This window comes from Kryptolebias marmoratus, linkage group LG2 (genome assembly GCF_001649575.2).
Source record: "Kryptolebias marmoratus isolate JLee-2015 linkage group LG2, ASM164957v2, whole genome shotgun sequence".
In the NCBI taxonomy this organism is placed as follows: Eukaryota; Metazoa; Chordata; class Actinopteri; order Cyprinodontiformes; family Rivulidae; genus Kryptolebias; species Kryptolebias marmoratus.
Genome location: NC_051431.1, coordinates 24,802,572 through 24,816,792, shown reverse-complemented (window position 1 = coordinate 24,816,792; position 14,221 = coordinate 24,802,572). Strand labels below are relative to the sequence as shown.

General features: G+C 40.3%; 1 protein-coding gene across 11 annotated transcripts in view; it reads left to right on the top strand.

Annotated features, from left to right (window-relative positions):
• Positions 1-1,956: 1,956 nt before the first annotated feature.
• pik3cb (phosphatidylinositol-4,5-bisphosphate 3-kinase, catalytic subunit beta) overlaps positions 1,957-14,221 on the top strand; it is a 74,788-nt gene continuing 62,523 nt past the window's right edge. For 4 of the 11 annotated variants that reach the window (XM_037981549.1, XM_017422037.3, XM_025007187.2 and 1 more), the window contains exons 1-2: positions 1,957-2,200; positions 12,549-12,661. The gene's annotated coding sequence lies outside the window, so the exon portion shown is untranslated. Of the gene's footprint in view, positions 2,205-12,548; positions 12,662-14,221 lie in introns of all 11 variants that reach the window. The other 7 variants (XM_017422040.3, XM_017422039.3, XM_037981547.1 and 4 more) reach the window with 3 other exon arrangements.

The following is a 14,221-nucleotide window of genomic DNA, read 5'->3' as shown; positions in this document are numbered from 1 at the left end:
CTCAAAGGTTTTGCACCAGCTGTATGTCTGTGTTTTTGAGTCCTCCTTGAATCAACCGGGTAACTGTTGGATTTAGTTTCAGAACCAGCGAATCCGCAAGAAAACAAGACGGGGCCTTCAGAATAAAAGCCTCATAGAATCACTTTACTTTCTGAAATATATCTTTTTTATTATTATTATTTACATTAAAAGAAACACTGTTAGCTTGCACACTGAAGCAGAATACATTGTCTTTTTCTGTGTGACGCTGAATACTTTAGTAGCTTGTTTGGAGAGAATTAAAATCAGACTGACCTAGAATCTGGAGCTTCCTGTAGTAACAACCCTTTCAGTGGAAACCATGGACTTCCTGTGACATTTTGTTGACACCTGTAAACCTTGCATTTACTTTACCAGGTTGTTGTTGTTTACAAAGATTGTACCACATAGTGCCTGAAAATGTTACAGGTGTGGGAAGGCTACAGGTATGGATGCCTGCAAATACAATTATCCAGATGTTTAAAGTTTAAAGACTAAATGCTGTGTACCTGCAAGGATTTATACAAAAAATAAAAAAATAAATAAAAAAAGGTTCTGGTAGTTCGACTGTGTGGTTTTTATCTTGTGACCCGGACTGATGCTGTTTAAAATTTACAGCCAGATCGTTAGGCCAAACCAAACGACGAGAGCACAGTGAGGATACAAACAACCTCCTAACCACTGCGTTCTAGCTGTTTTCAGTCGGCTCATGACCGCGGCGTTTCACCTTTATGACACGTGCTTCACCCCAAGATCCTCACTTGGCATCCCACCCACCCACGATGGGGTCCTGGCCCAGACGTTGGGGATCACTGGCCTAGATCAGAGGTTTTCGAACTCTTCAACCTCTGACACCGACGGAGACTCGAGAGCCCAACTCTAACTGAGTGAAGCTTTGCCTGTAGACTCAGCTGACAAGAACTTAGTGACAAAACACCCTGCACCAACAACCACAAAATCACTTTTACCTGTGAATGACCACCGTTTATTTCTCTAGAAATAAAAAAACAAACACATTTGATACCATTTGTATAATCATATTTAGATTCATTTACTTGATTAATTCCAAAAGTTAATCAGTTACATATGCACATCTAGTGAATACTTCCTAAAACTTTAATCCATCCAGTGGTTCATGACATATTTTGCTAACAGACAAACAGGGTTCACTCCAAAACGTCCCACAGTGAGTAGCACTTGGTGTGTGTGTGTTGTGAATGAATCTGAACTACAAACACTACGAGCTTTAGCACAGTATTTGTAAAACTGACAGAACTGCAGCCATTTGTGTGTTTTCTAAGGTGGGTTGTCTGCCATCTTGAATTGGGTCTGCTCCAAAAACCTAATCAGTTGTAGACGTACATCCAGTGATTATTGTCTGAAAGCTTCATTAAAACCTGGTTGGCAATTCAAGAGGTATTTTGCTAACAGACAGACAGAGTTCCATGGTGGACCGTACTTAGATTTTGGGACCCTTACTTTGAATTTCGGGAGCCGCTGTGGGGTCCCAAACCAGACATTGGGAACCGCTGGAACCAGAGGTGTGTGTACATACAGAAAAATGAAATCTATAACAGTAATATATCATATTAAACATAATAAAACCACAAATACTAGTTGTCTAGGAGCACCTCCGAAAATGATATATTATTTGATCCCGTTATTAGACGCTGCGTCATGGGTGCTCGGTGGTCCTGTAATCCTGAGGCTGCGGGTTCGAGCCCAGGTTGCGTCAGGAATTGCCAAAACATTGGACTTTGCGGTCACGGGCCTATAATGATGTAAACACGGCTGAGTCATTAGCCAGCATTAAAAAAAAAAACAGGCAAACAGCATCTGGGCCTTTATTGTCCCAGCTCTGACCGGAAGTCGCCTCGTGCTTCACTCGCCTTGACGGCAGAGAGCTGAGGAAGCAGGAGGAGGGTCAGCGGCAGAGAGAGGGGCAGGCGGAGCAGGAGCAGGAGGAGAAGGAGGGAGGAGGAGGCTCGACGCTCACCTTGCCGAAGCCAAACAGGAAGCACACCGCTCCGCGTCCACCCGAGAGCTCGGAGGGCCGACGCGGGCGCGCGCGCACACACACTCGGAAAAAGGGGGCAGCGCGTGGAGGACGAGGCGACCCGGCGGCGACGGCAACTTCTTGTTCGGCCGCAGACGAGCTGACTCCCTCAGGAGCGGACTGAAGGTAGGTAGGTGCTTCAAAGTGGCGGATTTTAGGCGCTTTAAAATAAATAAATTAATTTAAAAAACGTCACGGCAATTAATTTGTCGAAATCAGTGTGTAAATTCGGCTCTGACCAATACGAACGCACTCCCGGAGAAGTGTGACCGAGACGCGAAGTTGCTCTTGGACGTGCGCGTCTCCCTCGGGCAGCCAATAAAAGAACCCGAACAGCAAACTAATTGTCAAGCAGTGGTCATTTGTTGAAGACGTGACAGCTTGGACTGATACATCTGTATGACCCTGTTTTCTTCTTTGCGTTCAGAGTGACTTTAACCTGAAAGTAAGCCAGCAGCAAAGTTCATTCAGTCATCTGAGCAGAATGTAATTCAGGAGGGGTTAGATCCGGACAAAGTGGGAAAACAATCACTTGTTTTTTTGGACTTCTTAAAATAAATGATTAGATTCGTTTGGACAGGGCTGATTATGAATGGCAGAGTTTTCTTGGAGCTCTTCATGTCCTTGCCAGTAAAGCAGTGAGTCCTGCTCAGCTGTAGACAGTGTCCACCCTCCCTCCATCCCCCTCCACCCCTTATTGTTGAGAAACAGACTAGAACTCCTTAAAGAGGATGTGAAACCTTAAAGGCAAAAATCACGTTGTCAGCTTTTATGCTACAATCATTTTGGCCCCATTTTGGCTTTCTAATTCAGCGTTAGAGACCGCATGGGCTCCTCTTGTCCCAACCGAGGCGGTTTCATTGAAACGATTCCCCTGAGAAACGAACGGTTGTGGTTTACATTTTGAGATTTCGCCTCATTATCTCTCTGAACTCGTCTGTCAACTTCAGAGGGGAGTGAGTGAGTGAGCGAGTTAGCACCCGAATTATATGGATTTTAGTTTTGACACAGGTTCCCGTGACTTTCTACAAGTTCACTCACCGGTCTGGGTTCAGCTCAGTTAACAATATTACAAGTTTTTGCTTGGAACCTGAAGAAAAGTTGTCTTTTTTATCCATTAGTACTGTAAAGCACACCATGTTCCGTCAGAAGCAGTTGGAAAATCTAATTAGAAATTGCGTCTGTCTGCACATCAGCAACAGACACACAGGCCCATACCATCACACTGCCGCCACCGTGTTTGCTGCTGCCTCTCCTGTAGTTCACCATATGTTTTGGACTGTTTAAGTTGTACTTTCACAGCTTTGTACCCTCAAATTGAACATAGCCGCAACCTTTTTCTACTCAGCAGGTGGCACTTTGTACCCCATGTGCTCACTGTTTTGCACCTGTTATAACCCCCTGCTGTCATATATGTTTGTTTATTGGAATCCCCCTGCAATACAATGGCCTACTCATGGGAAATAATTAGTCACAATATGTATATACAGATCACTTTGGCTTCGAAGTCGAGCTGAATCGTCTTGAGAGTCTTGTCCCAGAACAAGAAGTTTTGTTTGAAATATTTTAGATCAACAATTTTCATTTGTCTGTTTGTCCCTGAACCAAAGTAGCGAGTTTCTTTTTTTTTTTTTTTTCGGCTCAATCTTTTGAAGGTCTTTATTTAGTGTAAACATACATAAATGCAGTTGAGTGTTCTTGTTTTGGTTTTAGGCTGCAAAGGAAAAAGTATTTTGCGAGCATTTTACTTCAGCGGTCCTCCATGTGCCTCCAGTGATTTCAGTGCCGCTGATGTCACCGGTGAATCCTAGTGGCGTAACAGACGTGTGTGTGTGTGTGTGTGTGTGGGAGTTATGGTACAGACGTTTCAAACCAATATGTTAGGCACAGGTAACCTCGTTCTCATCTGAAACTTGACACACATTCGAAATAACCGCTGTTTGTTAAAAGCCACAATAAAAAAGAAACAGAAGACGAGATTACCTAAAGCACATGTTTCCACATCTATGGCAAAGGCTGGTTGCTTCAGAATAACACTTTTTTTTTTTTTGGTCAAGATATTGTTCAAATCAGCGGTGTGGATAAGCTCTGCCGTCTGGGGCAGCGAGAGGCGAGAAGTGCCTGTATGGCAAGCAGTTATGTTAAATAATCAGCGCTTTGAAACTCTCTGTGGCAGGCCTTTTGTGTATTAAATTAATATTTCTGATGTTAAGCATCATCTGCATTCAGAAGCTAGGTGTGAGCAATTCACATTTATTATGGTTTGTTTTGCATCAAGTTTAGGTGAAAATATTTGAAGCAAACATTTCTTGTTTTTGTTTATGTTTTGTAATATTCTCTTAACCTAAGAGACAGACACCTTAATGGACTTTGTCAAACTTTGTGTTTGACACATGGCCTGTCAGACACTGTTCACAATTCAGCTTCAGTAACTACCATCTGGATTCCTTTTCCTGTTGTACCGAACAGTCTCTTGTTAATATCTTTATTTATTTATTTTACCTAAAGATGGCTTTATTTTCCCTCACATCAACACATCACATGTTCCAGTGAGAAGCTTCAAAATGTTAATACGTAAACTTCAGTTCAGACCTGAGAAATACCAAGGAAACAATCAGAACGTGCTCATTTGACAAATAATAAGTCACAATCTGTGCACTGGAGTTTGAGTTTTTCTTTGTCCGCAGAGATAAACAAGAAGTCGGGGTAATAATGTCACAAGGAAGCAGCACTAATGAAGTGGCATCTTTTGCAACTTGCACTGAATATTTCTAGTTAATTTAGACACAGTAGCAAATGATGGCGCAACATGCTATGTAGAAATAAAAAACAGAGGCCTAATGTATTCATTATACTTTCTCTTTCAGTCCATTCAAAGCAAAATAAAAATAATTTACAAATATACAAATATTTAACAGAGGTATTAGGAATAATGAATTTCCACTGCGTGCAGCAACATAACAGGGAGACTGATGTGTGTCTCTAATGGCATTTGATGTTGTTTCAGTCAGGCAGTGGTCCTGGCAGCCCTGTGTGGGAAGGGGACTGCTGTCAGGTTCCCTCAGAGGTAAAGTTGGATAACGCTGATAAGGTGTACTGACGTCACTCTGCAGACATCAGCCAACAATGCAGCAATTTACTTTGAGCCAGATTTAGTCCTGAAGCAGGCCCCTCTGAGTGAAACGGAGCCCAAATGAAAGCAGAATTCTAATCCGGCGTTAAAGAAAGGAAGACTTTGGTTTTGCCTGCCTTGTGCATCGTTTGCCTTTTTTTAAAGCGAAGGGGTTTTGTAGAGTTTGGTTGTTTTTCTGTAGAAAGTTTCCTGTCGTAACACGGTTTAGGGTTAAGCCTGTGCGATTATGATGGTACATAATGCTTGTGGCATGAGTAGTGAGAGCATGTTGTTGTCGCAGTGACAAGCAGCTTGTTAGAATTAGTGGGTAAAGTTTAAAACAGGAATGCTTGTGGCTGGAAGAGTCATACGTACTTTAAATGCCAGCACTCTGTTGGGTGTCTGCCTTCAGAACAACCATACGTTTTCTCACAGCAGCTTTAGTGTACTTGATGGCTTATAGACTGCCTTCACGCAGGGTGATGAAAAAAAAACAACCAGAACATGTATATATATATTTCTTTTTGCAATGTCTTAGAGATGTGTTCAGGTGTGAATTAATAACACAGTGGGCTCCTCAGGACACATTCCAAAGTGTGATAGGTTCATGGTAGTTTATCACTGTGGTGGCAAGAGTGTCAGAGCACAGATAGTCATGCCAAGGTGGGCATACAGAACACGGAAGGACGCAGGAGAACTTCCCTGGAAAAAAAAAAAAGAAATGACAGGAAAAACCTGTTTAGCGAGAACTCTGAGCGTGGCAGCATCAGTTTGCCCTCACAGTGAAGAAGGGATTCCAACTTTTAGTCATGTTCTGATGGGTCACGCAGACTGTGACCGGGGTCGTGTGAAACATGAGCATCCATGTTCAAACTGAAGATACTGTGCAGCAGAAGTATGGTAAAAGGCTGACTTTTAACAAGGATGTTTTAAATTCATACTGGATAACAAGACATTGAAACGCTTCATCCACTTAAGTCACGTACAGTCAGCATAGACCTCAGTGTGAAATGAGTCTAATAAACTTGGCAACATCATCTTCATTTATTTAGTATCTAGAATAGACAATGAATATACTTATTGAATCATCAGTCCTGAAACAAGGCTGTAATTTCTGTTTTTTTCTTCGTCAACGGGGTCATCATATCAGATGTAAGGACAAGGTTTCTCCTGTTTCTCCTGTCTCCACATTGGAACATTTGACTTATTAACTTGCTAAATGCTACGTTTCGGATGTTGCACCTCTAGCTCCTTCGTCTGTGCTTTTCTTTTTTTTTCCGCAGTTGTATCATTGCGTTGTCTCCACAGCATTCCTGTACATTTGAAAGTAGTTATTATTGTGGCAGATCATCCTTGATGAATAGTTTTCAGGCCTTGATCAAAGACATGATCAGTGCTTATTTTTATATTAATCAGCGTTTGTCCGAAGCGGTCCATCTCCACGTATCTAAAGGACTTTAGTTGAAAAAAGGAATAATGGCTGGACAAAATGCTCAGGGTTTAAGACCAGGTCCAGACTAAAGGATGAAAATCAGTATGTCATGAGCATTTGAGAGGATTAACTTGTAAAATGATTGATAGCGGTGTTTGTTTTCAGTATTGACAGGCTCTCTGTGTGTTGAGCTAATCATCACTGAACCAGCTTGTATTGATTTTGTTTTTCTCTCTTTCTCACCCCTGCCTTCAAATACTTTCAGATGCTTTTCTGACAATTAAGAGTGAACTAGCAGCAGATAAGGTGATCCATTATTCACAAACTGTGTTTGTGTGTTGCTGTGTGTAACACAACCCGTTCGCAAGAAATGCCTGCATGTATTTTGAGAGCTACTCTATAGCCTGATTTGTATGTTTAGTTTGTGTCTTTGTGTGCAGTAAAGCACCTGTGTGTTGCTGTTGCCACATGTATTGTTTTCTCTTGAGGGTGTTCCTCTACCCTCTTGCTCACTCACACTTCCTGCCGGGTTACACTTTAAGAGTAATGAGGCCTTGTTACAATATGAAACTTGCATAACATCCTCTCAAAGAGCAGCTTGGAAGGGAGATGTTAGGTCTGTTGATTTTTTTTTTTGTTGTTTGTTTGTTTGTTTGTTTTTTTGTTTGTTTTTGTAATGTTTTTTGGTCACAAAGCACTGATAGGTGTTTGTCGTGTGGTTGTTTTTTTATATAATTTTACAAATTTTTTGCTAGCTGCGTTGCGCAATAAAGTGACGTACCATGTTGCAGTTTCATCAACTGACAGTGCAGATAAAGGATGGGGACAGGGAAAGGGAAAGGCATGCAAATGGAAAGTACCGCAGCGGTAAACGTGATGGACCAAGAGGTAAGAGCGGCCCGCTGGAATTCTCATCTTTGCTGCACAGCAGGCCGAGACCTGCCAAGGAATGCAGGGAAGGCAGCGGGAGAGGCAGATGAAATGAGCAGAGAAATGCCAGAGAAGGTACAGTGAACAGTGCAACAGTACCAGAGATGGATTTGCATTCATCCTAACCACATGTGGTCACGGACACATGTGGGTAGAGGCATATTTACCTACATTTAAAGTAATGGGCAAATGTCAGACAGTTCAAAGCTTGGAAGCTCCTTCCTACTCTCTAATGACAAGTTAAAATGTCAATTACTCCCAACAAATTTGTGTTAATTGTGAAGTTGGGAGAAGAAAAAAAGCTTTTAGGTTTGCTGAAACATCCTTTGTCAGAGACTCTAGTAGGAAGTACTTATGCAGGATGAGAGTCAGACTTTTGTTAATGGACATCATGTTTCAGCTCCGGTGTAAAGGTGAGACAGGTGAGCCGCTGACTTGTAATTAGCAGTTAAACTGCGCAACGTTCTGCAGCTCGTCTGTCAGAAAACCAGACCCAGAATACAAGTGTTGAGAGAACTCTGGTTTGAATCAAGAATGGAATAAATGCAGTTGCAAATGTAGTTTGAAGAACGGTGATTATGCAGCTTTATGTGATGCAACAGACAGCTTGGGGCGGCTGTGGATCAGTGGTTAGAGCAGTCGTCCTCCAATGAGAGAGTTGGAGGTTTGATTCCTGGCAGCAGTCACATGTTGAAGTATCCCTGGGAAGACACTGAACCTCTCATTGTCTTCCATGTTCACCATCGGTGTATGACTGGAGTTTAAAGCACTGATTAGTCTCTACAGAATAATTTATTCAAATTAACTTTGTAGAGATTAGGTGCTGTATGAATGTGTGTGTGGATGGGTAAATAAGGGCACAGATTGAACTGCTTTGAGTGGCCTGGTTGGCTAGAAAGGTGCTATATAAATACAGTCCATTTACTATTTACACCTTTAAAATGTAATGTCATCATTTTCTACGACAGGAAATGACAGGCGTTTCCTCAATGCATGATTTAGACAGGGAAAATGCTTATCTCCAATTTGCATGGTGAGCATTTCAGATAGTGTACAGTTTCATCCTACAAATTCATATTCCATTGGTGCCTTCATTCTAAGTAGCAACGTGAAAAATGTAAACAGACACAAGAGTCCTGAAAAGCTTTTCATTTGATGACCTGTATTAGAACAGAGGACTAATTTAGTTTAAAAAGTGTCAGAGTTGCTTTCAGTTCTGCCACAGGCGTTATGGAGTTGTTGTTGATAGTATTAGGTGTTTTGTGGCTGAACAATGACAAGGGGGTCCCCCTACAGAGACAACACTGCTCAAAGTTTTTCCACTTTCAGGGGGCTATAAAATAAAGGGTTTAGATGAGGAATGAAACAAGAGCAGATACAGAAACTTTGTAGCGTTTGCTGGTCGATCAGTGTCATTTTGCTCAAAGATCGGGTTCACTGATGTGCTTGGAAAGTTGAACAGATTGAACGTCTCGCAGAGATGCATCAGGTTGCGTGGGAGTTCTGTCAAAGACAAGAATTTTAGTTGTAGGCAAGAGGTTAAAATTTCTTGACCATACAGGGGAGATTTAATGCACAAAACTCAACGAAGCCCAGACAGCTTTTGATGCAACTGCTGATGTACCTTTTCATAGCTTTTCATCACCCATTGTGCCATGACATCTTAAACTGCATTGTATGTGGTTAAACAAGCAGACATCCTGAGGTGTGTTCACTTGCTGTTATGTATTTAACATTTTCTTACGCACATATCCAGTGTTACTCAAGGTCACAAACTAGATAAGGAACATGTTCAGCTAGTCCAATTCTGAACTGAGTTTACGGTCCTAAATTAAACCACTTTATATTCAATTCTCTTTTTGATGAGCTATGAAATGCTAAAGTCTGCTTTTGAAACATGGTTTAATGCAGGTAGATTTTTTAGCATTTATTATATTTTAGCATTGATTTATCAAGTTGCATAGATTTTTTGCTTTGTGTCAGCCCTTTACAAGTTTTCTACTCTTACTGTCTCTTGTCATGCCTTATTGCAGTGGAACGCCAATAAAGCTCCTTTTATGAACTGATTTTTCTGTTTCTGCCGTAGCTTAACTATCCCAAAGAAGAACCTGATATGCAGCCGATTATGGCACACAACGCCCTACTTGTTTTTAAAAGGACTACAAGACTGATGTCTTCAGCTCAAGGTGGCAGAATGTTTTGAAGGTTGTTGACACTTATGGACAGTGTTCGATTCTGCTGGGTGTCTGTCTGTCTGTGTGTGTGTGTGTGTGTGTTTTTGGCATACAGCTACACGAGTGAACCCATCTGATTTGACCACAACCTGCAGCTAAAGCTCATCCTAAGCCGCTCTCACTTATGGCAGCTGTTCACTTTTAAAAATAATGAATGCAATATATTCCACATTTTATTAATTATGTACCGAAAACTAAGTCAAAATAGTGTGGTAAAAACCTTGTGTTTTAGTCACTGTTTCTTTTCAGAAGAAGAAACATCTTTGCATTTTGACCTTTGACCTGGGGTCTCTGATTTCATTGTTGTCCCTCTGACTCCGTTTACTTCCGGGAATTATTTTATCAACTCAATATCCGTCGCGTGCCAAGACTGTCTGAGGTGTACACATTAATGTTCAAATGTAAAGAAACAACTCGTAATTGTTGGCAACAAAACCTAACTCTGCTGACTTTGCTCATTTATTACAATTTATGGGGTACACCTTTTAGTAGTGAATGATGTTTTTTTTTTTTTTTTGTGGTTATTTTTATCTTGGACAATACATATATACAATAAATTCAGAGAGTCATTCTCAACACATACAGGTCTTTAATGAATGCTTCTTCCATACACCTCTTCTGCAACTGGGCTTAATTTTCTATAAAATATTGGTAAATTGGAATTACGCCTGCTAATCTCCTGTGATTTCTATCCAGTTGTTTGTGAGTCTGATCAGCGTTGAGTTTTTCCTCGAGCTCTTTTCTTCTTTAACCTGTTGATCTCCGTTACCTCCAGTTGATTGAACTTCAGTTTTGCATTATGCTAACGTGTGTTTGCCATCTGAGTGATCAACAGTGCTGTACCGCAGGTTAAGGTAGACCTTTGGTCAGTCAGACAGCCAAAAAGTAACTGATTTACAACATCAGAGAAAAATCAAGAGAACACGCTCTCCGATTGAGTTGAACTCCACCCACCGCAGAGCAGCCTCACAATGGCTACTATAAATAGTAACTGGAGCAAGAAGCTAAATCAAGGGGAAAGAGGGGAAGAAAGGCCACAAATAAATACAACAGACAACTTAGTAGTTCTTCCTATGAAATGCTTCACGTTACTTTAACTGCACGCTGAGTGTGATTTTTCTCCCGGTCTTATGTGATGAAAGCTTATAGCTCTAAACATCCACTGTGCTCATGAGTGAGTATTGTTTTGGAATTGGACAAACAGTAGTCTTTTGTTTGTGCTGAGGCAACGGTGACGCACAGTCAAAACCAATGGGCTTTCAGACCACACTTGGTTTGGGCACTCATGAACTGCACGCACTGGCACATTCCTTTTTGCGTGTTTTCACTCATTAACCAAACTGTCTATAAATAACTTATGTTCAAAGACAAGGTTTTAAGTTGACATCTGATTTTTGCAAGCATATATTACTTTCCACTCTTTAGTCCATTACAGACAGTAAAGGAACGGTTCCATGCAATGCTGATTTGTTTAACATTTTGTTGACATGGTAAACTGTATTTATGTCAAAGGCCCGTTTCATAGCAAGTTAAATAAATGTGACAATAGGACAATAGGATGGTGTCGGACAAGGAGATGAGGGGTCGGTCACACAGAAACGATATTTCGGCATCACCAAAATGTTTTTTTTTGTAAAACTGGTTCCAGAGTGAAAAGGTCTTGAAACATCACCCTTGTGTTTTTGTGTAAACAGATAAAACATAACCTCTTGGAAACAATAATCTCATTGTTCCACCTTTGACCTAATAAACTACCTGCGGACATCCTCTTTTTATGTTGTGTTTACATTTCACACCCAGTGTGCAAGCTTTATGTGCACGTTCCACGCTTTGTTTCCTGTTTCTGGTGTACTTTCGTGGTAGCGTTACAGCGCCCCATACAGGCCTGGCATAATTACTACAACATTTTAGATTTTTTTTTTTTGGTGTTTCTGTGTGGATGAAGTAATTTCTATACACAATGATATTTTTACAAATGACAAAAAAAGAGATTATTTTGGAAACACTACATTTCTATGTGAGCAAGGCCTATGTGACCTCGTCAATAACCAACTGAGTAACTAATGTGATTTCCATCCATGTTTCAGTCACTGACGTTGAAATAAAGCCAATGTCATCATCAAAAAGCACTAATGTTATTCAGCTAAGAGTTAAAAAGGAGAAAATAACCTAGTGGTTAATATGAACATATATAAATGTTTTTTTTCTGTTTGTTTTGTTTTTTTTTGTTTTACTTTCAGACAAAATCATAAAACAGTTCATTTTATTTAATACGTCAACCAGCAAACCTTGCAGGCTGTGTGCTCATCATAAAAGGCTAAGTTGAACTTGTTCTTGCAATTTTTAAAAATGGACATCCGTCATCATGACTAGCACAGAGCAACCTAAACAGCAGTGTAAGATTATAGAAAGTCTTATTCCACGGTTGAACTGTGTGTGTAGCTTGTTAGCTCAGTGGGATGCAAGAAGCGCTGAAAAGCAAAGTGCTCGGGTTCATTCTCCATGTCTGTAACATTGATGTATTTTTTCTAAACTGGCTGAATGGAGACGTATTTTTGATGTTTACTGAATTTTCACTTTTAATCACATTTAGCTTGATTTAGGTTAGAAGTCTAAGGACATTGTAGAACTTGTTTAGATGTTTTTGTTTTTTACTTTTTCAGTCCAGAAATGTTCTTTCATTTTAAAACCCTCAGCTTCTAAACATTCACCCGTCAGCAAAATCACTGCTTCATGATCTTAATAAAACTCTGATGTTTTTAACAGGATTAAGGGGGATGCTAAAGGAAAAAACAAGACTCCCATAATGACCGATCCGTGCTGTAAGAGAGGAGGATGCATTAGCTGATGAGGAGTGTCTCTCTCCAAGTTCTCTAAAGGTAAAGAACTGTAAGGGACTCGGCCGGTGGTGAAGCCCCCAGTCATTTTAGGATTGTGCATTCCTTGCATTCCTACATCGGAGGATGGGTGGAGGAAGGGAAGGGTGTGTGTGTGTGTGTGTGTGTGTGTGGTTTTGGGGAGAGAGAAAGTCATGTCACAGACTCTCGCTATGCTGTTTTTGTCTAATGATAATGGTGACAGTAATTAGCATGGAGGCCCTGGAGATGAGAAAATCTTGTATCTGTCAGGTCAGTCGCTCCTTCAGGAGGGAGTCTGTTGATGAGCAGGAACCCTTTTGTTTTTGCACAAGAAACTGCACCAGTTGCCCATTTTACTGGATGTGTTCGTCACTAACCACCACTCTGTTCATTGTGCTAAAAGTTGTTTCGTCCCAGAAATAACTTCAGGGTTGTTGTTTGTTATAGCACCTTGCCTTAGTTTACACGCCTTAGTCACAAATTTATTCTGTAAATTTAAACCAGTGGTAGTCATTGGAAAGTTATTGTCAATAACATTTTTGTTATTGTTGAAGGCTGGTTCAAACCATATAACAAAGATTTTAGGATAGGTTCTCAAAAGTACAATTTTAATGTCGATACTAATATTGGGTTTGCTTAAAGGATAGTCCAGTCAACTTTGAAGGGATGTTCTGTCAAATAGTTATCTGTAGTTACCTTATCAAAGCATGGCGGGCCAGTTTTATGTATTTATTTTTATTGTTTTTCGAGCTTATAAAACTTTCTCAAAAACAACATACCGGTGTAAAAAAAGTAACTAACTAGGTAGACAGAACCTCACATCAGAGTTAACTGGACTATCCCTTTAAGTAGTTTTAAAGCACGCAAGAAATTTTATTTTCTTGGTCCAGAAGTTACCAAAGTACGTAAAGTAAATACCCACATAGCCTGTTTGCATATTAAGAGGTTTAAGAGGTTACTACTGACACTAACATTAAAATGACAGAGGATTTTTGGTAAAATTGGGCATTTATTAGACTCGTTATTGATGGAGTGCATTATTCATTGTGGGAACCTGCAAGTGTTGGATTCAGACTGAGAACACCTTGAATAATGTGGATACAGTAGGTTAGGACAAGTAGTTGCTTTTTCACCTGCAATAATTACCTGTGTGTGTGTGTTTGTCTGTTGTGTTAGCAAAATATCTCTGGGTGGATTTCAATGAAATTCTCGGAAGAATTGGCTGTGCTCTTATAACAGAATATCTTTTTGGAGTCAACCTAATTCAAGATGGCTGCCACAGCTAATTTACCTAAGCCAATACAAAAATATCTACAACTCAAGTCAGTTTTACAGATATTTAGTTAAGATTTGGCATAGTAGTAGCTTAAAATCGTTCAAAACACATAATCTAGGCACCAACAGATTGAGCATAATGTTATTTATTGTTGTAACCATAACTGCTCTAACTTTGTCATTTATCTACACAAGTTTGTAGTTTAAAACTTTCACATGAAAGATGTGGGACAAATCCAAGGTTTATAATACTTGCCAGATTTTTTTTGTTTTGTTTTGTTTTTTTGTTTGTTTCCAAATAAGTTA